This window comes from Ranitomeya imitator, chromosome 6 (genome assembly GCF_032444005.1).
Source record: "Ranitomeya imitator isolate aRanImi1 chromosome 6, aRanImi1.pri, whole genome shotgun sequence".
In the NCBI taxonomy this organism is placed as follows: domain Eukaryota; kingdom Metazoa; phylum Chordata; class Amphibia; order Anura; family Dendrobatidae; genus Ranitomeya; species Ranitomeya imitator.
In genome coordinates, this window is record NC_091287.1 from 130307395 (window position 1) to 130333978 (window position 26584).

The 26584-nt window shown below is 44.6% G+C and overlaps 1 protein-coding gene across 3 annotated transcripts in view; it reads left to right on the forward strand.

Annotated features, from left to right (window-relative positions):
* Window positions 1-26584, forward strand: part of LOC138642143 (cullin-1) — a 101286-nt gene that overhangs the window by 21410 nt on the left and 53292 nt on the right. The window lies entirely within an intron of this gene.

Below are 26584 nucleotides of genomic sequence, written 5' to 3' on the forward strand. Positions count from 1 at the left end.
CTTGTCAATTAAGGGTGAAGCTTCACAATTTGGCCTCATTGGTGATTTGGCTATCTGAGTCTGGGTCAGAACGAAAACAGCTACGACCGTGCCCTGTCTTTGACTAACAGTACAAGTATCTCCAGGTCACAGCGGCGGAGCTTCCTACTGAGCGTGCTCACAGGCATCTGTCCTAACATTCCAGGACCGGTTTCTGTCAGTGTAACCATACTATAGTGATTACCTCCCTAGACAAAGCAATTGTGATTTGCTAATTAGATGTATTTTGGAATTTATTTATGATATTCATTCAAGTTGTTTCTTTTTCTCTATTCCTGCGGAGCCACTTTAACCCCTTTCTGACATAATAATCCGTCCATGTGCCCTGGGCCTATTTTGACCAGGGATGGATTATTACGTCATCGTGATCTCACACGGGCCAGGTGACAGCTGACACCCGGCACTAAGAGCCAAGAGTGGTCAAGTCACGCTCCCGGTGCTTTAACCCCCTGAATACTGCGATTGAATGTGATCGCAGCATTCCGGGAGCTGGCAGAGGGATGACAGCCCCTCTGCCTTTGGATCGCAGACTCTGCGGCGTGACACGGGGTTCCATCGTTGCCATGGTGACCCAATGTCATCATAACGACAAGTTGCTTGCTCATGAGCACTGTATGATGAGCAACTTTCTCTGTCAGCGCAGAGCTGACAGTTTGCATATTGTGGGAATGCCGCTGCATCCCCATACAATACAAACTATCGGCCTGCAAAAATGATAGTTTCAAAGTGGGACAAAGTTAAAAAAGTGTAAAAAAAAAAAAAAAAAAAAAAAAAAGTAAAAACATTTTTTAAAAATAATTAAGATAAAATCAAAAATTAAAAAAATCAAGATATTGTGTATATATAAATATTTGTATGAAAACAAATATTCAGGGCTCTCCAAACAGGACCTGACGTCCGCTAATAATTCCAGGAAATTTTCCAAAAGTCAAGTGGCGCTCCTTCCCTTCCGAGTGCCCAAATAGTGGTTTTCATTCTCACATGGGGTATCTGCATACTCGGGAGAAATGACACAACAAATGTTGGGGTCCATTTTTTTTTTTTGGCTCCTGTTACCCTTGTCAAAATTTAAAAAAATTGTATCTGAAGTAAAAAAAAAAAATAATTTTTTTTCCCCCCATTTTAAAAAAATTGAAGCACCTGAAGGGTTGATACACTTCTTGAACGTGGTTTTGAGCACCTTGAGGCGTGCCACTTTTGGGTATCTTCTATCATATAGACCCCTCAAAGTGACTTCAGATGTGATGTCCCAAAAAAAAAAAAGTGTTGTAAATTTTGTTGGAAAAATGAAAAATCGCCTGTCAACTTTTAACCCTTACAACTTCCTTACAAAAAAATTTGATTCCAAAATAGTGCCGATGTAAAGTACACATGTGGGAAATCTTACTTTTAACTATTTTGTGTGCCATATCTGTGATTTAAGGACATGAAAATGTAGAGACGGAAAATTGTGAAATGTTCAAAATTTTTGCCAAATGTACGCTTTTTTTTTCCCCCACAAAGAAATGCAAGTCATGCCGAAGAAATTTTACCACTATGGTGAAGTACAATATATCACGAAAAACCAGTCTCAGAATCACCGGGATCTGTTGAAGCGTTCCAGAATTACTTCATAAATTGAGTGGTCAGAATTTTAAAAATTTGGCCTGGTCACTAACATGCAAACCACGTTCGGGGGTTTAAGGAATCTATCAGCAAGTTTTTGTTATGCACTCTGACAGCAGGATGAATTATGGGCAGAGACCATGATTTCATTTGTGTCACATCTGTGTTTATTTACGGTTTCAATAAAATCAGTGTTTTATCAGCAGGAGGTTATCACTTCAGGACTAGCTGCCTCATGCCTGCTAGTCCAACCACGCCCCCAGCACTCATTAGCTCCTTTCTATCACTATACAATGTACACAGAAAGCTGCCAATCAGGTGGGGCGTGGTGTCCACAGCTCAGTATACAGCAGAGAAAACTGACTATATCACAGCTGCTGCACCCAGTAAACTGAGTGACACATCGCTAGAATCGGGGTCTCTTCCCCTACATCATGCTGCTCTCAGATTACATGGAAAACCCTGCTGACAGATTCCCTTTGACTATCTAATTGTTGGAAGCTTCGCCCTCCCACCCATACATTAATAGTCATGGATACCCCTTGTAAGCAGTTTGCCTATACATCTGACAGTGGAGAGGATCTAAAACTGCGGTCTTATTCTTCAAATAATGGGAAAATATTACAACCTGTTAGTACTGAAAGGTGAAGCCAAATGAGGTCTAGAGGCGATGATGCAAGAGAAACCTCTGCTGCAGCCTCTATCATCTGACTGATTGCAGGCTGGTAACTGGCACTGGTGGGTGATGTGCCAGCTCTTCCACAGACATGTCTACATTGTATTCATTCCATCACTGCTCACGTAAAGCTTCCACTCCACATTGTCTGGCCCAGCACTGTGCCCTAGTGCGGCTGGAGATAGATACGTTTGTCTACCTATGGAATTTTCAGCCACTCTAGACTGTCACCCGTCCATGTCTCCCTGGAGCTCCCAGCCTCCTTTCCCCATGCACATGCCGTTATCTGCAATAAAAGCTCCAAGTAAACTTTAGTAGATCAGCCACACACCCAACTTTTCCAGATGTAAATAGTGTGATTGCATTGAATGCTGTCTGTGCAACTCCCAACAAGTTGCGTACCACTGTCCTGTTCTAGAGGGACTCGCTGGTCATTGAGCTGTGGCCCCTGCACATCTGCTGCTAGATTGCCCAGGAGATAATCGGGCTTATAGGCCACCCTTGTAATTGTGACAAAAATATAGGATAAAGCAAATCCACTGACAGAAAATAAAAAACATAAATTGGTGTCTGCTTTTAGATTTGTCTTAACTAAGTGTTCTGTCAGAACAGTCTTGTAAGGGAAAGTTCTTATGATTTTTTTTTTTTTTTTGGTCAGTTTTTAACTTTTAGTGTGTTTCTCATGGTCAGTGGCCTACGGTTACTGAATAGTCTGGGGTTTTTGTTCTGCGATCTCCTTCTAAATGTCACACCAATAGATTTTCTATGGATTTCAAATGAAGCACTTGTTTTCTGAAACCATGCCTTGGTGGACTTTGAGGTATGCTTGGCATAATTTCCTTTTGAAATGTCCAATGCCATCTAAGCATCAGATTCCTCACAGAAGGCATGATTTGTCCTACGACTTCCTCATTTGAATCAGTCTTGTCCTCTACACACTGTAGGTTTCCAGTGTCGGAAGCAAAGCAGCCTCCGATAATCACCGAGGCACCGTCATGCTTCCCTGTATGTAGGTTGTACTTTCCAGAATGTTTCCAGACATCCTGCTGATCCACCAGCCTGAAAAGTTCCCATTTAGCTTAATCGCTCCACAGTGCAAAAGCCCAAAACTTCCTTGTCTTATTTACATGGTTTAGAGCATATTGTGGCTGACTTTCCTGGTGGTCTTGGAGTTTGGGCTTGGAGACCTTTTGGCATTCATCACATACCTTTCTGGGCCATCTGAATACTCCCGGGTCTGTTGGCATCAAATTTTGCTGCAAGTTTTTTGAAGTCACTAAAGAGTTTTGATAGGAGTTGGTGGTGATTTCCTTTGTGTCGCGTCCCTGTAATGTAGACATTGATCCTTTTTATTTTTAAGCTTCCAACTTTGCTACCAACTGTATATCTGTGACTATTCAATGCTTATGTGTTGCGTGTTTTTACAGTTACAGCCGTGAGGATAGGGCTTATGGATATCTCATGCCCACTGAACATTTTTTTAAAAAATATTTAACGTTGTGTAAACTTGCCCGCGGTACGTTTTTGAAATCCACAACATGTCTGTTTTATGTACAGATTTTCCCTTTAGATAAAGGCCATGTGCACAAGTTGCGAACTGTATGCGTTTTTGCCGCAAAAACGCATACACAACACAACCTATTGAATTAATGGGATTCCGCAATGCTGTGCTAATGCATATTTTTCCGCAGCGGAATCGCATCTCGGAAAAATACGCAGCATGCTCATTCTTTGTGCGGAATAGCGGCGATTCCGTACACATAGAAATGCATTGATCCGCTTACTTTCCGCATGGGGGCTATGCCCACCATGCGCAAAGTAAGCTGATCATGTGCGGATGGTACCGAGGGTGGAGGAGAGGAGACTCTCCTCCAGGCCCTAGGAAGAAAAAAAAAAAAATTAAAATAAAAAATAGTTAACTCCCCTTCTGGCGGCCCCCGGATCCAGCCCAGGCTTTAGCGATGCTCCCGTTCCTAATGATACCTTGTGACAATGACCTGTGATGATCTAGTGGTCTCACGTGATGCTACGTCATCTGGGGTCATTGTCGCAAGGCATTGCTGGGAACGGGAGTTGCCGGGAGCATCGCGAGGATCGAGAAGGCTGCGGGGGGCCGCCGGAGGGTGAGAATATAACGCTTTTTTATTTTTTATCATTTTTTAACATATCTTTTTACTATTCATGCTGCATAGGCAGCATCAATAGTAAAAAGTTGGTCACACTTGTCAAGCACTATGTTTGTCAAGTATGACCAACCTGTCAATCAGTTTTCCAAGCGATGCTACAGATCGCTAATTACGCTTGCAAAACGCTAGTGTTTTAGCTGGAATGCGCACGCCAATTCCGCATGCGTATTTCCCGTAGCAGGGAGTTGCGGAAATTTCCGCGACAATTCTGCAATGTGTGCACATAGCCTTGCACTAGATGCGGAAAATTTAATATTAACCCCTTTCTGACATCGGACGTACTATCCCGTCGAGGTGGGGTGGGCCCCTATGACCACCGACGGGATAGTACGTCCAGCGCGATCGGCGGCGCTCACGTGGGGAAAAAGACCGTAAGAAAAAAAAAAAAAGAGGCAAAAAACAACGCTTTATTATCATACCGCCAAACAAAAAGTGGAATAACACGCGATCAAAAAGACAGATATAAATAACCATGGTACCGCTGAAAGCGTCATCTTGTCCCGCAATAAACGAGCCGCCATACAGCATCAGCAAAAAAATAAAAAAGTTATAGTCCTGAGAATAAAGCGATGCCAAAATAATTATTTTTTCTATAAAATAGTTATCGTATAAAAGCGCCAAAACATAAAAAAATGATATAAATGAGGTGTCGCTGTAATCGTACTGACCCGAAGAATAAAACTGCTTTATCAATTTTACCAAACGCGGAACGGTATAAACGCCTCCCCCAAAAGAAATTCATGAATAGCTGGTTTTTGGTCATTCTGCCTCACAAAAATCGGAATAAAAAGCGATCAAAAAATGTCACGTGCCCGAAAATGTTACCAATAAAAACGTCAACTCGTCCCGCAAAAAACAAGACCTCACATGACTCTGTGGACCAAAATATGGAAAAATTATAGCTCTCAAAATGTGGTAACGCAAAAAATATTTTTTGCAATAAAAAGCGTCTTTCAGTGTGTGACGGCTGCCAATCATAAAAATCCGCTAAAAAACCCACTATAAAAGTAAATCAAACCCCCCTTCATCACCCCCTTAGTTAGGGAAAAATTAAAAAAATGTATTTATTTCCATTTTCCCATTAGGGCTAGGGTTAGGGCTAGGGCTACAGTTTGGGTTGGGGCTAAAGTTACAGTTAGGGTTTAGATTACATTTACAGTTGGGAATAGGGTTGGGATTAGGGTTAGGGGTGTGTCAGGGTTAGAGGTGTGGTTAGGGTTACCGTTGGAATTAGGGTTAGGGGTGTGTTTGGACTAGGGTTTCAGTTATAATTGGGGGGTTTCCACTGTTTAGGCATATCAGGGGCTCTCCAAACGCGACATGGCGTCCGATCTCAATTCCAGCCAATTCTGCGTTGAAAAAGTAAAACAGTGCTTCTTCCCTTCCGAGCTCTCCCGTGTGCCCAAACAGGGGTTTACCCCAACATATGGGGTATCAGCGTACTCAGGACAAATAGGACAACAACTATTGGGGTCCAATTTCTCCTGTTACCCTTGGGAAAATACAAAACTGGGGGCTAAAAAATAATTTTTGTGGGAAAATTTTTTTTTTATTTTTACGGCTCTGCGTTATAAACTGTAGTGAAACACTTGGGGGTTCAAAGTTCTCACAACACATCTAGATAAGTTCCTTAGGGGGTCTACTTTCCAAAATGGTGTCACTTGTGAGGGGTTTCTACTATTTAGGTACATTGGGGGCTCTGCAAACGCAACATGGCGTCTCATCTCAATTCCTGTCAATTTTGCATTGAAAAGTCAAACGCCGCTCCTTCCTTTCCGAGCTCTCCCATCTGCCCAAACAGTGGTTTACCCCCACATATGGGGTATCAGCGTACTCGGGACAAATTGTACAACAACTTTTGGGGTCCAACTTCTTCTTACCCTTGGGAAAATAAAAAATTGGGGGCGAAAAGATAATTCTTGTGAAAAAATGATTTTTTATTTTTACGGTTCTACATTATAAACTTCTGTGAAGCACTTGGTGGGTCAAAGTGCTCACCACACCTCTAGATAAGTTCCTTACGGGGTCTACTTTCCAAAATGGTGTGACTTGTGGGGGGTTTCAATGTTTAGGCACATCAGGGGCTCTCCAAACGAAACATGGCGTCCCATCTCAATTCCAGTCAATTTTGCATTGAAAAGTCAAATGGCGCTCCTTCGCTTCCGAGCTGTGCCATGCGCCCAAACAGTGGTTTACCCCCACATGTGGGGTATTGGCGTACTCAGGACAAATTGTACAACAATGTTTGGGGTCCATTTTCTCCTGTTACCCTTGGTAAAATAAAACAAATTGGAGCTGAATAAAATTTTTTGGGAATTTTTATTTAAACATTCAAAAAATTCCTGTGAAGCATCAGAAGGGTTAATAAACTTCTTGAATGTGTTTTTGAGCACCTTTAGGGGTGTAGTTTTTAGAATGATGTCACACTTTGGTATTTTCTATCATATAGACCCCTCAAAATGACTTCAAATGAGATGTGGTCCCTAAAAAAAAATTTTGTTGTAGAAATGAGAAATTGCTGGTCAACTTTTCACCCTTATAACTCCCTAACAAAAAAAATTTTGGTTCCAAAATTGTGCTGATGTAAAGTAGACATAAGTTACTTATTAAGTATTTTGTGTGACATATCTCTGTGATTTAGTTGCATAAAAATTCAAAGTTGGAAAATTGCAAAATTTTCATAATTTTCGCCAAATTTCCGTTTTTTTCCACAAATAAATGCAGGTACTATCAAAGAATTTTTACCATTGTCATGAAGTACAATATGTCACGAGAAAACAGTGTCAGATTCACTCGGATCCGTTGAAGCGTTCCAGAGTTATAACCTCATAAAGGGACAGTGGTCAGAATTGTAAAAATTGGACCGGTCATTAACGTGCAAACCACCCTTGGGGGTAAAGGGGTTAATGCATTTTTTTTAATTTTTTTTATTTTTTTCAAGTAAAATATCAAGAAGTATTGAAAACAATGCAGCTTTATTTAAAACATGAGATGCTAAAAAAACAAACGCAGTGTCCGTGTTAAAAAAACAACAACAACAACAAAAAAAGCGCAATTTTCCTAATAAGTGCAGAAATGCTGCAACATTAAAATGCACCCACTATGCATCGTGGGAACTTGGCCTTAAGGGACTTTTCCACTGACGTTCATCACCCAACTGATCACTAGCACAGGAGCCATGATTCCCCATTCCCCCTCTTTGAGGTTGGGTGTGAATAGAGCTGCTGGGTTAGGCTTCTTTCACACTTCCGTCTTGAGACGGCCGTCATAATGCGTTGACGCGACGCATCGACGGACGTTGTAAAAAGATTGGCAAACAGATGTAGCGCATCCAGTAAAGTGACGGATCCGTCGCATTCGGTAGTACCTGAATTTTAATGCATAAAATTCGAGAGAGAGAATTTTTTTCCCCTGAGTTGGAAAATGGTTCCGGGCATACTTGGAATGAAAAAATGGGATACGTCGCTGGATTCCAGTGTTTGACGGTCAGTGACGGATCCTGCGCCCATAGGCTTCCATTATAGCCAACGATGGACAGCGCAGGACCCGTCGCTGAGCGATTTATTTATTTTTTTAATTTTTTTTTTCTTCCGACGTGCAGAAAAAAACGTTCCTCTGAACGTTTTCTCCGCACAACGGACCGCTATTTTCCGACGGATGAAAGGGATGGCCATCTGTCACTAGTACAAGTCTATGGGGAAAAAACAGGATCCTGCAGAAAAATTTGCCGGATCCTGTTTTTTTCAAAACTCAACGGATTTCGACGGGAGGAAAAAGACGGAAGTGTGAGAGAGGCCTAACACACCCATGCTCTACTGCTTTTATGACTGCAATTGGGACTGACAGAGGCATGGTGCTCGGCTATCTATTAGTCCCATAGGCAATCATCATGACGTAGCATTTAAGCCTTGTGATATGATGTAGCAATGCGTATTGAGACCCTCGCTCTAGTGGTCGGTGGGAGTCCTGTTATTTCAGGCCTAGACAAAAACTCGGTATGCCAATTTACCAACCTTATGCGTCCCTGCTATTGTAACTACTGTAAGGGCATTACTGCACTACGGTTGGTGGGTGCAGTATTCACACTGGTAACTTGTCCTAGTACTATCCTGATAAGACAATATTTCTATGCATTACTAGATGGTGGCCCGATTCTAATGCATTGGGTATTCTAGAATATTCTGACTGAACTATGCTGCACTGTGACTGACAGAACGTGTTCAGTAAACGTGACTGAACTACGTGGCACTACGACTGACAGAACTTATTCAGTATGAACGTGAGTGAACTATGTCGCACTGTAACTGACAGAACTTGTTCAGTAAACGTGACTGAACTACGTGGCACGGTGACAACTTGTTCAGTAAACGTGACTGAACTACGTGGCACGGTGACAGAACTTGTTTAGTAAACGTGTCTGAACTACGTGGCACTGTGACTGACAGGACTTGTTCCGTAAACGTGACTGAACTACGGCTGGACTGCGCCTGTCGCTGATTGGTCGCAGGCGGCTGGCGCGACCAATCAGCAATGCGGGATTTCCCTTACAGACACACAGACGATTATATAAATAGATAAGTCATTTCTTGTATTTCTCATGTAATATAAGGCCATGTTCACACGTTCCTGATTTCCCTGCTGTTTTTTCTGCACTAAAAACCGCAGCTCTTGGCAGAAAACGCAGGTCCTTTTTTGGTGCAGTTTTCTATGCAGAGTCTGTGTGTTTTCTAGGAAGTTTTTTAGGGTTAAAATGGCTGAAAATACCCTAACCCTACCCCTAACCCTAACCCTACCCCTAACCCTACCCCTAACCCTATTCTAACCTTAGTGGAAAAAAAAAAATTCTTTATTTTTTTATTGTCCCCACCTATGGGGGTGACAAAGGGGGGGTGCATTTACTATTTTTTTTTATTTTGATCACTGAGGTTATATCTCAGTGATCAAAATGCACTTTGGAACGAATCTGCTGGCCGGCAGATTCGGCGGGTGCACTGCGCATGCGCCCGCCATTTTGCAAGATGGTGGCGCCCAGGGAGAAGACGGCCGGCCGGACGGACTCCGGGAGGCCGAGTAAGTATAAGGGGGGGAGATGAGGGCACGGGGGAGGGGGGGGGGGGCGTCGGAGCACGGGGGGGTGGCATCGGAGCACGGGGGGTGGGATTGGAGCACGGGGGGGCAGCCACACTGCAGCGGTTCTGCACCACAAACCGCAGAAAACCTGCTGATATATTTTTGATCTGCGGGTTTTACTGCGGGTTTGACCTCACAATGGAGGTCTATGGGTGCAGAACCGCTGCAGTTCCGCAAAAAGAAGTGACATGGTACTTCTTTTTTACCGCGGCTATTCAGCGCGGCTTTTTTCGCGATTTTCCGCAATGTGGGCACAGCAGTTCCTGTTTTCCATAGGGTACATTGTAATGTACCCTGCATGGAAAACAGCTGCGGACCCGCAGCGGGAAAATCGCGGCGGTTCCGCATTAAAAAAAGGATGGTGTGAACATGGCCTAACTGAGTCTTCATGTTCATTTCTGGTGTATTGGCGTCCTACTCTGTGCACCGTCCGGAGTAATCGGAGCAGAGGCCAGGTTACTTATTCAGGGTCCTGTGTATTATTGGTTTGGTGTCAGTTTTAATTCTAACCTACATGCATTTTCATATTTTACTAATAAAGGCTGCGTTTTTGTGTTCGGTGGATTTGGCCCCTGATTTGTATCACATGGTATTGAACATGTTGCCCACAACCTAAGAGTGCCCCTATTCAGTTACCTCTTGACTCTGCAAAGCTTGTTTGAGATTTATACTAATTAGCTGCATGGATAATGTATATTTTAATCCTTAATTAAGGTGCATATCCCACACAGACCTGCTCCATGTAAAAAAGTGCTGCTTCCCTTACTGTTTGTGACTGAGGGCTTATAATATTCATTGTTTTGACATTATTCTTAACAAGAGAAAAATGAATACTGTACGAGTCTGATTAAAAATGAAAAATCAGTAATATTATTGACCCGGCACTTCTCAGTGGAATATGAATGGATAATTTTAGGAAGAGCTGTTGGCAATCCTGACACATTATTCGCTATAAATGTCTGCCGCTGGCGCTTCCCCCGGCGCTGGCTCTCCCGTTAGTAAGTGTACAGTGACTTGACCATCTGAGAACACGCAGATTTCAACTTTAATTTCTAGGAGACGTAACTGAACTGTGCATTGTGCAATTTCTCTAAGAAAAGCTGCTCCAGAAGAATACCAGCATTTCCTAGAGCTGACAGATCAGGGGAGCTGGCAGCTTTTTCTACTTCCCAGGTTGTGAGGACATCTAGCGAGTTGTCTCCCAATCTCCTCCTCTTGCTTCCATGTGCTGTGGATGAGCTGCCACAAGCTGAGAATTATGACGAGGTACATGACGTTGCGTGTTCCTATTTTTGAGAGTTGCATTCCTCATTGTAGGTGTGTGGAGTAAACAAGTCTTTCAAGGCAGAGGCTGTGCTTCCTGGTCCCTTGGCCTATTTTATGAGGTGTGACTTTCTGTAATTGTGGTTCCTCTTTAGCCACTACATCCTCCATTATGAAGGCACAGTGACTGTGTATGTAGCTGAGATCTGAGCTGCCTCTGCCTGAATGCTCATTCTTCACCAGTGGGTTGGTAGCTTTGTATTATTAGTAGTATTTATTTATATAGCACCATTGATTCCATGGTGCTGTACATGAGGAGGGGTTACATACAAATTACAGATATCACTTACAGTAAGCAAACTAGCAATGACAGACTGATAGAGGGGCGAGGACCCTGCCCTTGCGGGCTTACATTCTACAGGATGGTGACAATAGGTTGAGAGTTGCTGGAGCTCTGTTGTTGGTGAGGAGGTAGCTCCAGAAGTGGTGAGGGGGCAGCAGGGTCAGTGCAGGCTGTAGGCTTTTCTGAAGAGGTGGGTTTTCAGGTTTCGTCTGAAGGATCCGAATGTGGTTGATAGTCGGACGTGGGGCAAAGAATTCCAGAGGATGGGGATATTCGGGAGAAGTCTTGTAGGCGGTAGGGTGAGGAGTGAATAAGTGTGGAGGAGAGAAGGTGGTCTTTTGTGAGGACTGGAGATTACGTGAGGGAAGATATAGGGAGACTAGCTCAGAGATATAGGGAGGAGACAGGTTATGGATGGCTTTGTAGGTCAGTATTAGTAATTTTAACTGGATACGCAGAGGGAATGGGAGCCAGTGAAGAGATTTGCAGAGGGGGGGAAGCGTAGGAGTAGTGAGGGGATAGAAAGGAATTAGTTGGGCAGCAGAGTTAAGGATGGACTGGAGAGATGCAAGGGTGTTAGCAGGGAGGCCACAGAAAAGGATGTTGCAGTAGTCAAGGCGGGAGATGATGAGGGCATGCACAAGAATTTTAGTAGATTGACGGTTGAGAAAAGGATGGATTCTGGAGATGTTTTGAGCTGCAGGCGACAGGAAGTGGAAAGCGCTTGGATGTGCGGTTTGAAGGACAGGGCAGAGTCGAGGGTTACTCCGAGGCAGTGGACTTCCGGTACGCTGGAAAGCGTGATATCCTTTACTGCGATAGATAGGTCAGGAAAGGAAGATCTATGAGATGGAGGAAAGATGAGGAGTTCAGATTTGTCCACATTGAGTTTGAGGAAGTGAGAGGAGGATATGGCTGATACACTCTGGGATTCTGGACAGCAGGGATGTGATGTCTGGGCCAGAGGTAGATCTGAGTGTCATCAGCATAGAGGTGGTACTGGAATCCATGAGACTTTGAGTTGTCCCAAGCCAAGTGTATAAATTGAGAAGAGTAGGGGTCCTAGAACAGAGCCTTGGGGGACTCCAACAGAGAGAGGGTGGGATGAGGAGGTAGTGTAGGAGACACTGAGGCTATGTGCACACGTTCAGGTTTTTTTCGCGGTAAAAACGCTATAAAAAATCATTAAAAATGCATACATTATGCATCCTATCATTTAGAATGCATTCTGCATGTTTTGTGCACATGATGCGTTTTTTCCGCGAAAAAAACGCATCGCGGTAAAAAAGCAGCATGTTCATTAATTTTGCGGATTTTCTGCGTTTTTCCTGCTATTCTATGCATTTGGGGGGAAAAACGCGCCAAAAATGCATTCAAAACGCGGTAAAATTGCGGTAAAACGCATGCGGATTTCTGGCAGAAAAGTCTGGTTTTTTGTCAGGAAAATTTCTGCAAGAAATCCTGACGTGTGCACATACCCTCAATGTGCGGTTGGAAAGGTATGAGGAGATCCAGGATAGGGCGAGGTCTTTGATGCCAAGGGAAGAGAGGATCTGTAGTAGGAGGCAGTGGTCAACTGTGTCGAACGCAGAGGACAGGCCCAGAAGGAGGAGTACAGAGTATTGTTAGTTAGCTTTGGCTGTAAGTAGGTCCTTAGTGATTTTGGTCAGGGCTGTCTCAGTAGAGTGATGGGAGCGGAAAACAGATTGTAGATTGTCAAAGAGCAAGTTAGATGAGAGGTGGGAGGAAAGTTCAGCATGGACATGCTGCTCCAGGAGTTTGGAAGCGAATGGGAGCAGTGATATTGGGCGATAGCTGCACATAGCTGTTGGATCGAGGGTTGGCTTTTTAAGGATAGGCGTGATTGTGGCATGTTTGTATATGGTGGCTTGGTTATTAGGTGATGTGTGATCATGAAAGCCCTTTTGCTATTCTTGATGTACGTCTTTGATCATCATGCCAGTGTGCTGCCCATTGTACTTCCACGGTTATACCCTGCTTTTATTAGCAGAGCAATATGCTAACTATAGAATAATCTTGAGGGATATCTGCGGGAAATATTGGAACTTTGCTCCGTGATTAGTAAGGAAATAATATTTAAGCATACATTTTATGAAGAAACTTTCATCTACCCTACAGAGTCTAGATCTTTTATTCCTTTGCTCTTGTCCAACCCCATAAAATGTTACCAACCAACTGCATTGGTTTAATATCACAGTAGTACTTGTTTTGCCGATCCGGTGGCTTGGTGGCCACATGACTGACTGCAGCCAATCACTGTTGTGCTGATGTGTGTGCACCGCTTATGTTACTGCTGCAGCCAGTGGTTGATGGTAGACGTATGATTGCTAAAGAGCAGTAGAAGAACGCAAAAAGTGCCCAAGGGTATTTAGTGTCAGCATGAGTTTAATAAGGTGACACCATTGGAGAACCCCTTATTATTGGCACCAGTGTACTGTATAAAAAAAAAAAAATGTATACTTATCTCCTGAATCTGCATTGCACCTCTTCTGTCCCTCAATCAGTCTCCTGACATAATGTCAACTACCGCTGCTTCCAATCGGTGGCTGCTGATTGACTGCAGTTTTCACATTTACATGCTAGCAGAAGAACCTGTTCTTCCAGATACATAAAACTGTGAGGCTGCTTTATGTACAGCGGCCATGTGGCTTTTAACTGTGCCAAAATAAATATATATGTATATTTATTTTATAGGGTTTCCTTTCACAATTGCTTAAACTTGTAGGGAGAGAACGGTTTCACATGCACAGGGCTGCTGCAGTTACACGCCACATTGTAACTGCAGCTGATCCACTTGGGTGTAGATCTGAAGGCTGCGGCCAGTCAGCTGTCACTGATTGGGTGCAGTGGTCATGTGACATTGTTATTGTCAGGTGACTAGCGAGGGATGCAAGACTGAGTGGAGGAACAGCATCAATCCAGGAGGATAGTGCAGATTTGTTTTTATTGTATAAGCCCACAGTGACAGTTAATGTGTTTATCTAGTAGCGGATGACCTGTTTTAGCCCTCTCACCCTGAAGCCTGTTCTCACGTTCCTGACCAGGCCAAATTTTCAATTTCTGGCCAGTGTCACTTTATCGTAGTAACTTTTGAACGTATCCCTATGTTCCCGAGATGATTTTTTTGTGACACATAATTTATGGTAGTGGTAAAGTTAAGTCAATATATATTTTTTTGTTTTTTGCGAAAATATCAGAAATTGCTGCGAAAAATTTCACAATTTACTAAGTTTTAATTTTTATGCCCTTAAAGCGAACCTGTCAGCAAATTTTGCCGCTATAAGATGCGGCCACTGCCTTTCAGGGTTTATCTTCAGAATTCTATAATACTGTAGATAAGCCCCAACCCCTTCCACTGTCTGACCTGCAGGTGAAGAAAAAAAAGTTGCAGAGCCAGGTCTGGTGCCTCTCATCTTCTTGCAACGCCACCCTTTTGCTTCTTCATCACTCCTCGGCACTCCTACTGACGTGTACTTATGTGCCTTGTTGAGGGGAGACCAAAGTACTACAGTGCGCAGGCGGCGGGAGAGGTCAGAGAGGCCCAGCGCCTGGGCACTGCAGTACTTTACTCTGCCCTCAACAGGACAGATAAAGTGTGACTGCGCAGGAGCACCGATGCCAGGGAGCGGTTATGCAGGAGGACGGCATCACAAGAAGATGGGAGGCGCTGGACCCGAACCTGCGACACCCATCGGACCGGACCGGACCGCCCTCCGGGTGAGTATAATAAAACTTATTTTTCTTAACTTGCAGGACGGACTGGGGTCTTATCTACAGCATTATAGAATGCTGTATATCAGCCCTGAAAGGCAGTGGCCAAATCTTATAGCGGCAAAATCTGCTGACAGGTTATTATTATTATTTATTGTTATAGCGCCATTTATTCCATGGCGCTTTACATGTAAGGAGGGGTATACATAATATAAACAAGTACAATAATCTTAAACAATACAAGTTATAACTGGTACAGGAGAGAGGACCCTGCCCGCGAAGGCTCACATCCCTTTAATCCAGAGAGTTCAGTCAAACAAAATGTTTAATAAATAACATTTCCCATATGTTTACTTTACACCAGCATTTTTAAAAGTTGCGGTTTTTTTGTTAGGGAGTTGGAAAGGTTAAAAGTTGACCAGCAATTTCTAATTTTTCCAACAAAATTTACAAAAACATTTTTTTGTTGCCCAGCCCACGTAGTATGTTGCCCAGCCCACGTAGTACAGGTCCTTCTCAAAAAATTAGCATATAGTGTTAAATTTCATTATTTACCATAATGTAATGATTACAATTAAACGTTCATATATTATAGATTCATTATCCACCAACTGAAATTTGTCAGGTCTTTTATTGTTTTAATACTGATGATTTTGGCATACAACTCCTGATAACCCAAAAAACCTGTCTCAATAAATTAGCATATTTCACCCATCCAATCAAAGTGTTTTTTAATAACAAACAAAAAAACCAACAAATAATAATGTTCAGTTATGCACTCAATACTTGGTCGGGAATCCTTTTGCAGAAATGACTGCTTCAATGCGGCGTGGCATGGAGGCAATCAGCCTGTGACACTGCTGAGATGTTATGGAGGCCCAGGATGCTTCAATAGCGGCCTTAAGCTCATCCAGAGTGTTGGGTCTTGCGTCTCTCAACTTTCTCTTCACAATATCCCACAGATTCTCTATGGGGTTCAGGTCAGGAGAGTTGGCAGGCCAATTGAGCACAGTAATACCATGGTCAGTAAACCATTTACCAGTGGTTTTTGCACTGTGAGCAGGTGCCAGGTCGTGCTGAAAAATGAAATCTTCATCTCCATAAAGCATTTCAGCCGATGGAAGCATGAAGTGCTCCAAAATCTCCTGATAGCTAGCTGCATTGACCCTGCCCTTGATGAAACACAGTGGACCAACACCAGCAGCTGACATGGCACCCCACACCATCACTGACTGTGGGTACTTGACACTGGACTTCAGGCATTTTGGCATTTCCTTCTCCCCGGTCTTCCTCCAGACTCTGGCACCTTGATTTCCGAATGACATGCAAAATTTGCTTTCATCAGAAAAAAGTACTTGGGACCAATTAGCAACAGTCCAGTGCTGCTTCTCTGTAGCCCAGGTCAGGCGCCTCTGCCGCTGTTTATGGTTCAAAAGTGGCTTTACCTGGGGAATGCGGCACCTGTAGCCCATTTCCTGCACACGCCTGTGCACGGTGGCTCTGGATGTTTCCACACCAGACTCAGTCCACTGCTTCCTCAGGTTCCCCAAGGTCTGGAATCGGTCCTTCTCCACAATCTTCCTCAGGGTCCGGTCTCCTCTTCTCGTTGTACAGCGTTTTCTGCCACATTGTTTCCTTCCAACAGACTTACCATTGAGGTGCCTTGATACAGCACTCTGGGAACAGCCTATTTGTTGAGAAATTTCTTTCTGGGTCTTACCCTCTTGCTTGAGGGTGTCAATGATGGCCTTCTTGACATCTGTCAGGTCGCTAGTCTTACCCATGATGGGGGTTTTGAGTAATGAACCAGGCAGGGAGTTTATAAAAGCCTCAGGTATCTTTTGCATGTGTTTAGAGTTAATTAGTTGATTCAGAAGATTAGGGTAATAGGTCGTTTAGAGAACCTTTTCTTGATATGCTAATTTATTGAGACAGGTTTTTTGGGTTATCAGGAGTTGTATGCCAAAATCATCAGTATTAAAACAATAAAAGACCTGACAAATTTCAGTTGGTGGATAATGAATCTATAATATATGAAAGTTTAATTGTAATCATGACATTATGGTAAATAATGAAATTTAACACTATATGCTAATTTTTTGAGAAGGACCTGTATGTTGCTCAGCCCACGTAGTATGTTGCCCAGCCCACGTAGTATGTTGCTCAGCCCACGTAGTATGTTGCCCAGCCCACGTAGTATGTTGCCCAGCCCACGTAGTATGTTTCCCAGCCCACGGAGTATGTTGCCCAGCCCACGGAGTATGTTGCCCAGCCCACGGAGTATGTTGCCCAGCCCACGGAGTATGTTGCCCAGCCCACGGAGTATGTTGCCCAGCCCACGGAGTATGTTGCCCAGCCCACGGAGTATGTTGCCCAGCCCACGGAGTATGTTGCCCAGCCCACGGAGTATGTTGCCCAGCCCACGGAGTATGTTGCCCAGCCCACGGAGTATGTTGCCCAGCCCACGGAGTATGTTGCCCAGCCCACGGAGTATGTTGCCCAGCCCACGGAGTATGTTGCCCAGCCCACGGAGTATGTTGCCCAGCCCACGGAGTATGTTGCCCAGCCCACGGAGTATGTTGCCCAGCCCACGGAGTATGTTGCCCAGCCCACGGAGTATGTTGCCCAGCCCACGGAGTATGTTGCCCAGCCCACGGAGTATGTTGCCCAGCCCACGGAGTATGTTGCCCAGCCCACGGAGTATGTTGCCCAGCCCACGGAGTATGTTGCCCAGCCCACGGAGTATGTTGCCCAGCCCACGGAGTATGTTGCCCAGCCCACGGAGTATGTTGCCCAGCCCACGGAGTATGTTGCCCAGCCCACGGAGTATGTTGCCCAGCCCACGGAGTATGTTGCCCAGCCCACGGAGTATGTTGCCCAGCCCACGGAGTATGTTGCCCAGCCCACGGAGTATGTTGCCCAGCCCACGGAGTATGTTGCCCAGCCCACGGAGTATGTTGCCCAGCCCACGGAGTATGTTGCCCAGCCCACGGAGTATGTTGCCCAGCCCACGGAGTATGTTGCCCAGCCCACGGAGTATGTTGCCCAGCCCACGGAGTATGTTGCCCAGCCCACGGAGTATGTTGCCCAGCCCACGGAGTATGTTGCCCAGCCCACGGAGTATGTTGCCCAGCCCACGGAGTATGTTGCCCAGCCCACGGAGTATGTTGCCCAGCCCACGGAGTATGTTGCCCAGCCCACGGAGTATGTTGCCCAGCCCACGGAGTATGTTGCCCAGCCCACGGAGTATGTTGCCCAGCCCACGGAGTATGTTGCCCAGCCCACGGAGTATGTTGCCCAGCCCACGGAGTATGTTGCCCAGCCCACGGAGTATGTTGCCCAGCCCACGGAGTATGTTGCCCAGCCCACGGAGTATGTTGCCCAGCCCACGGAGTATGTTGCCCAGCCCACGGAGTATGTTGCCCAGCCCACGGAGTATGTTGCCCAGCCCACGGAGTATGTTGCCCAGCCCACGGAGTATGTTGCCCAGCCCACGGAGTATGTTGCCCAGCCCACGGAGTATGTTGCCCAGCCCACGGAGTATGTTGCCGTGTGGGCACCATATCCCTGTTAAAAAAAAAAAAAAAAAATTAAAATAAGTTATATACTCACCCCCTAGGATCCTCCGGCGATAGGCGCGTGGCTGCCGCCATCTTCCGTTCCCAGGATGCATTGCGAAATTACCCAGATGACTTAGCAGTCTCGCGAGACCACTAAGTCTTCTGGGTAATTTCGCAAGGCATCGCTGGGAACGGAAGATGGCGGCAGGTGCGAGCGGCTCGGCGGGCTACGGAGGGTGAGTATAGCAGGTTTTTTTTTTTATTATTATTTTTAACATTACATTTTTTTTACTATTGATGCCGCATAGGCAGCATCAATAGTAAAAAGTTGGGGACACACAGGGTTAATAGCGGCGGTAACGGAGTGCGTTACCCGCGGCATAACGCGGTCCGTTACTGCCGGCATTAACCCTCTGTGAGCGTGACCGGAGGGGAGTATGCGGGCGCCGGGCACTGACTGCGGGGAGTAAGGAGCGGCCATTTTCTTCCGGACTGTGCCCGTCGCTGATCGATCTGGGCTGTTTTGATGCGACCAATCAGCGACTTGGATTTCCATGACAGAGGCCGCAACCAATGAATATCCGTGACAGACACAGACCAAAGTGACCCTTAGACAATTATATAGTAGATCCTTGTCTGCATGGCTCCTCATCCCCATGCTTGTCTGCGGGGCTCCTTATTCCCCATGCTTGTCTGCGGGGCTCCTTATTCCCCATGCTTGTCTGCGGGGCTCCTTATTCCCCATGCTTGTCTGCAGGGCTCCTTATTCCCCATCCATGTATGTATGGCCCCCATGAGAACAACATTAAAAAAAACATCCAACTTACCTTCCCAACATGCCCTCGCAGCATCTTTCTGGTGCCAGCTGCTTCTGCGGCCTATAGGATTGGAGAGAGGTGAATATTCATTACCTTAATGAGCGGGAACCCGTGATAGCCTGGCAGCTGCTGGAAGCCAGCGACTGCTGCTGACACTGTGTGCGCACTATAAGAGAAATGAATGTTCAGTGCAAGTGCAGTGAATATTAATTTTTTTAGCAGCGGGCACGGGCTGTAGCTGCAGCCGCCGGCTTCTGCCTCCTGTGACCCGAAGCTCCCCTTCCCTTGCAGTCCTCTGGGACAATGACTCGTGTACAAGCCGAGGGGGGCATTTTTAGCACTAAAAATGTGCTGAAAAATTTGACCTATACACGAGTATATAAGGTACCGTATATTAACTTTTGGGTGCTTCATAGGAAAACTGTGTGAAAGGAAAAAATGAAAATAACTTTTTCGACAAAATTGTTCCTTTAGACTCAATTTTTAATTTTTTTTTATTTTCACAAGGGTAACAGAAGACAGTGGTCCATACAATTTGCTGTGCAATATCTCCTGAACATGCCGATACCCCATGTGTGGAGGAAAGCTGTTTGGGCGCAGGGCTCGAAAGCGAAGGAGCACCATTTGACTCTTGAAGCGCAATATTAACTGGAATAGATGGCAGACACCATGTCACGTTTGCAGAGCCCGTGATGTACCTAAACAGTGGCAACCCTATACAAGTGACCCCATTTTTAAAACTATATCCCTAAAGGAATTTATCTAGAGCTGTGGTGAGCACCTAGAATCCCCAAGTGCTTTATAGAAGTTTATAATGTTGAACCATGAGAATAAAACCTCCACACAAATTTTGCCCCAAATTTTTTATTTTCATAGGAGAAAACAAATGGTACAGTTTGTTGTGCAATCTTTCCTGTGTATGCCAAAACCCAAATGGCACCAGTATTTGTTCCACAATTTTTGCTGAGCTTGGCAATACCCCATATGTGGCTGTACTGTACTGCTTAATGACACCGCGTAACTCCGGAGAGACCGAGTGCTATTTGCCTTCTGGAGCGCAGACTTTCCTAGAACAGTTTGCGGACTCCATATACACAGCCCCTAAGTGCCAGGAGAGCAGAATTCACCCTCAGAAGAGCCTATTTTGTAAATTACTTCCCTCTGGGAAATTTATCTACAGATGTAGTTACGTTTTTGACTTCATGGGTGTTTCCCAGAAACAAGCAGCAATAGAGTTGCTGATTGAAAATTGCAAATCTGCTGCTGTAGTGACCAGTACGTTGCAATGCCCGTACATTGTGCCCAGCTCATGCTTCTGGAGACATGGACCCTGTAAATTAGGCTGGCTCTCATTTCTACAGTACTGACAAACATGTAGACACTAACTGCGGTTTAGGCACACTGTGGGACTCCGAAGGGAAAGAGGCATTTGGATTTGGGAGCGCAGAATTCGTTGATTTCTTCTGGGGGGTGAGAAGCCATAGCTCTTTTCCAGAGCCTTTCTACTACCAGTAACTTGGAATCCCCTTATTTCCGTTAATGGACCTGAGTGGGGACTTGCTTTTTATAGTGGATTGAGTTGAAGCTTTTATTGGGAACATTTTACATAACATTTGAGATCCCCTGTGATTCAGATGAAACTCTTGAGGGATCCATTAACCAAGGCAGCAAAGTTTACTCTGGACCCCGTCTGGCCTCTGTTCAGCGTTGTCCTTTTTTTTTTTTTCAAACTGACTGTTCTTTTGTGCTTTCTTAAAGCACCACTCCAGCAGGTTGTATTTTTTTTTTCTTTTCAGCCCCCCTGCCCCTGTTATACTCACCATCCATCAGCTTTGCCTTTGACAGACGCCCCTCCGGTCCTGCGGAGCCATCCTGTGAGCTCAGCTTCTTACTGACTGTAAGTCAGAAGCTACGTCACAAGCGCTCAATGCGAGTCTGAGACCCAGAACGAGGCTCTCATAGACTTGTATTTAAGGCTATGTGCACACGTAGTCTGGGTCCACTGCGGATTTTTCCGCAGCAGATTCCAGCAGATTTGATAAAACCGCTGCGGATTTACCACGGATTTACCACGGATTTACCGCGGTTTTCCTGCGGTTTCCACTGCGGATTTACAACTGCGGTTTTCCATAAGGGCAGTTGTAAATCCGCACAAAAGAAGTGACATGCTGCGGATTGTAAACCGCTATGTTTCTGCGCGTTTTTTTCCGCAGCATGTGCACAGCGTTTTTTTCCCCCATACGTTTACATTGAACTGTAAACGTAGGGGAAACTGCTGCGGATCCGCAGCAAAATCCGCATCGTGTGCACATAGCCTAATAGTGACTTCTGCGCAGCTCCATGAAACACTGGAGCTGTCGGCAGGTCACTTTTTTCAGAGACTAATGGGGGCGGCGGCAGGAGAATTACGTTTAAAGCGGCGCTCCAGCGGTGTAATGGAAAGCAAACACTGGAGTGGTGCTTTAAAAAGACACACTGCTAAATCACAGGCCAGATGGCCTCCACAGTGCCTCCATCTGCTTCATTATAGGGAATCTTCCTCCGTCTGAATCGTGTATTTCAGAAGATTACACAGAAACCACGGTGTAAGCGCACAGCGTAGAATGCAGGATAAATGTGAGCTGAGCCTTAGGCTATGTGCACACGTTGTGGATTTAGATGCGGATCCGCATCGTTTTTGGACTTCATATCCACAGTGTAGTGCACAAGCAATGCTAGTCAATGGGAAACGGAGAAATTTTGTGCACATTCTGTGGAGAAACAGTCCACTGATTTGCAGATTTTTGCGGATCTGCAGCGTTTCTGCACCCATTGACTTCCATTGTGTCAGGCCAATCCACAGCAGAACTGTCTGACCTTGGACGGGATAGTATGTCCGAGGTTGGATCCCCTGCTTTGATGCGGGCTCCGGCGGTGAGCCTGCATCAAAGCCGGGACATGTCAGCTCTTTTGTACAGCTGACATGTGCGCGCAATAGCGGCGAGTGGAATCGCGATCCACCCGCCGCTATTAACTAGTTAAATACCGCTGTCAAACGCTGACAGCGGCATTTAACTAGCGCTTCTGGCCATTGGCCCGGAAATGAGCTCATCGCTGACCCTCGTCACATGATCGGGGGTCAACGATGCGTCGGCATGACAACCAGAGGTCCCCTTAAGACCCCTATGGTTGTTGATGCCGGATTGCTATGAGCGCCACCCTGTGGTCGGCGCTCATAGCAATCCTGTAATTCTGTTACATAGGAGCGATATGAGCTTTACTCCTATGTTTCAAAGCTGATCGAGTTATGCCAGCTTCTAGCCTCCGATGGAGGCTATTGAAGCATGGCAAAAGTGAAAAAAGAAAAAAAAAATTTAAAAAAAAAATTAAGAGCAAAAAAATACAAAAGTTTAAATCGCCCCCCCTTTCGCCCCATTCAAAATAAAACAATAAAAAAAAATCCTCTATTGTACTGTATGCTTGATGATTTTTTGTTTTGAACATATTTGCTATTGCCGGGTTCAGAATCACCCGATCTATCAATAATAATAAAAAAAAAAGGATTGACCTGATTGCTAAACGGCGTAGCGAGAAAAAAATAATTATTTTTGGTCGCTGCGACATTATAATAAAATGCAATAAGGGGCGATCAAAAGAACGTACGTGCACCAAAATGGTGTCATTAACCCCTTTCTGCCAGCTGACGGAATAGTACGTCAGCTGGCAGATCCCCTGCTTTGAGGTGGGCCCGCGCCCATTAACTAGTTAAATACCGCCGTCAAGCGCTGACAGCAGCATTTAACTAGCGCTCGCGTCCGGAAGTGCTCGCACCGCTGACCCCGTCACATGATCGGGGGTCAGCAGTGCATTGCCATAACAACCAGAGGTCTCCTTGAGACCTCTATGGTTGTTGATGGCCGATTGCTTTGAGCGCCACCCTGTGGTCGGCGTTCAAAGTACACCTGCATTTCTGCTACATAGAGGTGATCTGTGTATCACCTCTATGTAGCAGAGGCGATCGTGTAGTGCATGCTTCTAGCCTCCTATGGAGGCTATTGAAGCATGCCAAAATTAAAAAAAAAGTGTTTAAAAATATTAAAAAAATATATATAAAAGTTCAAATCACCCCCATTTCACCCAATCAAAATAAAACAATTAAAAAAAAATCAAACATACACATTTGGTATCGCCGCGTTCAGAATCGCCCGATCTATCCATAAAAACAAAGGATTAACCTGACCGCTAAATGGCGTAGCGAGAAAAAAAATCAAAATGCCCAAATTTTATTTTTGATCGCCGCGACATTGCATTAAAATGCAATAACAGGTGATCAAAAGAACGTATCTACACCAAAATGGTATCATTAAAAACGCCAGCTCGGCACGCAAAAAATAAGCCCTCACCTGACCCCAGATCACGAAAATTGGAGACGCTACGGGTATCGGAAAATCACGCAATTTTTTTTTTTTATTTTTATTTTTTTTTTATTTAGCAAACTTTGGAATTTTTTTTTCCACCACTTACATAAAAAATAACCTAGACATGTTTGGTGTCTATGAACTCGTATTGACCTGGAGAATCATAATGGCAGGTCAGTTTTAGCATTTGGTGAACCTAGCAAAAAAGCCTAACAAAAAACAAGTGTGAGATTGCACTTTTTTTGCAATTTCATCACACTTGGAATTTTTTTCCCGTTTTCTGTTACACGGCATGGTAAAATCAATGGTGTCGTTCAAAAGTACATCTCTTCCCACAAAAAATAAGCCCTCACATGGCCATATTGACGGAAAAATAAAAAAGTTATTGCTCTAGGAAGGAGGGGAGCGAAAAACGAAAATGAAAAAAAACGGAAAAAGCTCCAGGGGGGAAGGGGTTAAAAACATCGGCTCGGCACGCAAAAAATAAGCCCTCACCCAACCCCATATCTTGAAAAATGACACTACAGGTATCGGAAAATTGCATCTTAATTATGACTAGTCATGATTAAGACGTCAGTCGAAACGCGTCGGAATAACGCTGCTACACTTTGAAATTTTGTGTGTTATCCTGTGAGATATAATTATGCTTCATATTTTCTGAGTGGTTTCCCATAGTTACTACTATTAAATGAAGAAATACACAGAGACTTCTTTTAATTCTACTCCTGCTGGATTCATTGTATGTTTTCTGTGGATGGTATGCTCAGGTATTCAGTGCAGGAACAGATGAGGAATAGCCGATCTACAGGTGAGCTGACTATTTGTATATGTTTGACACTTTTATAGATCTGGACATGGCAATACCAAATATGTACTTTGATTATTTTTACATTAAAATTAAAGTGGCAACCAAAAGTTTAGCATGGTTTTTTTTTTTTTTTAAGTGGGATTACTTCTGTCTGGTTGTTGTGAGGCCATTTTCCTGGTGATGTTTTGAAAGTGCAGGAAGTTGTCGTCAGGCAATACCTTAATTTTCACCAACATGGTTTAGAATATACCGTATATACTCGAGTATAAGCCGAGATTTTCAGCCCATTTTTTGGGGCTGAAAGTCCTCCTCTCTGCTTATTATTTATTATTTATTTATATAGCACCATTAATTCCATGGTGCTGTACATGAGAAAGGGTTACATACAGGGTTATAGATATCGTTTACAGTAAACAGGTTTACAGTGACAGACTGGTACAGAGGGGAGAGGACCCTGTCCTTGCGGGCTTACATTCTATGGGATTATACTCGAGTCATACGCAGGGGAGGGGGAGCGCGGGCTGTCTAATTATACTTACCTACTGCTGGCGCGGTCCCTGCAGGTTCCTGGCGCCCCAGCTTCTTCCTGTACTAAGCGGTCACATGGTCTATGGGAGGTGGAGCCACATATTTATTACTGTAATGAGCGGTAACGGTGACCGCTCATTACAGGATGAAGCTGGGGCGCCGGGGAACCAGGGACTGCACAGTGCCAGAAGCAGGTGAGTATAATGGGGAGGGGAGTGCTGCGCGATATTCACCTGCTCCCCGTTCCAGCCGCCGCTCTGTCTTCAACGTCTTCTGCAGTGACGCTCAGGGGGCATGATGTGGTTAGTGCGTGCCCTCTGCCTGAAAGTCAGTGCAGAAGACGCTGAAGACAGAGCGGCGCCGAAACGGGGAGCAGGTGAATATTGAAAGTGCCCGGCGCCTGAGCGACAGAGAGGTGAGTATGTGATTTTTTTTATTTTTTTTTTTTTATATCGCAGCAACAGAAATGGGGCAAGTGTCTGTATGGAGCATCTATGGGGCCATAACGTTTGTGCAGCACTGTATGGGGCAAGTGTCTGTATGGGGCCATAACGTTTGTGCAGCACTGTATGGGGCAAGTGTCTGTATGGAGCCATAACGTTTGTGTAGCACTATATGGGGCAAGTGTCTGTATGGAGCCATAATTAACGTTTGTGGAGCATTACGGTATATATGGGGCACGTGTCTGTATGGAGCATCTTATGGGGCCATAACGTTTGTGCAGCATTACATTGGGCAAATATCTTTATGGAGCATCTTATGGGGCCATAATCAGCATTTGTGCAGCATTATATTGGGCAAATGTCTGTATGGAGCATCTTATGGGGCCGTAATTACCGTTTGTGGAGCATTATATGGGGCAAGTGTCTGTATGGAGCATCTTATGGGGCCATTATTAACCTTTATGCAGGATTATATGGGGCATGTTTTAATATAGAGCATCTTATGGGGCCATCATAAACTTTATGGAGCATTATATGGGGCTCCTGATTCAATATGGATATTCAAAAACACTTAACCTACTGATGTCTCAATTAATTTTACTTTTATTGCTATCTATTTTTACTTTTGACATTTACCAGTAGCTGCTGCATTTTCCACCCTAGGCTTATACTCGAGTCATTAAGTTTTCCCAGTCTTTTGTGGCAAAATTAGGGGTCTCGGCTTATACTCGAGTATACACGGTGGGTATAGTTATTTAAACAAAACTTACTGCCAAAAATGTTCCATATACTATTTATTGATCACAACATAGAGAATAATTCATTGTTTACAATGCCATAACTTAGTATTTTGTAGCATAACCTCTTGCTTTAATTACTGCACCACACCGACGGGGCATTGAAGCCACTAGAATATTCAAGACATCCTGAGGGATCTTGCTCCATTCCATTTGCAAATCTGCAAACAATTTATCTTTATTGCTATGGGGACGGGCCCCAACTCATCGCCCTAACTCATCACAAAGGTCCTCTGTAGGGTTTCAGGTGATTGGCTTG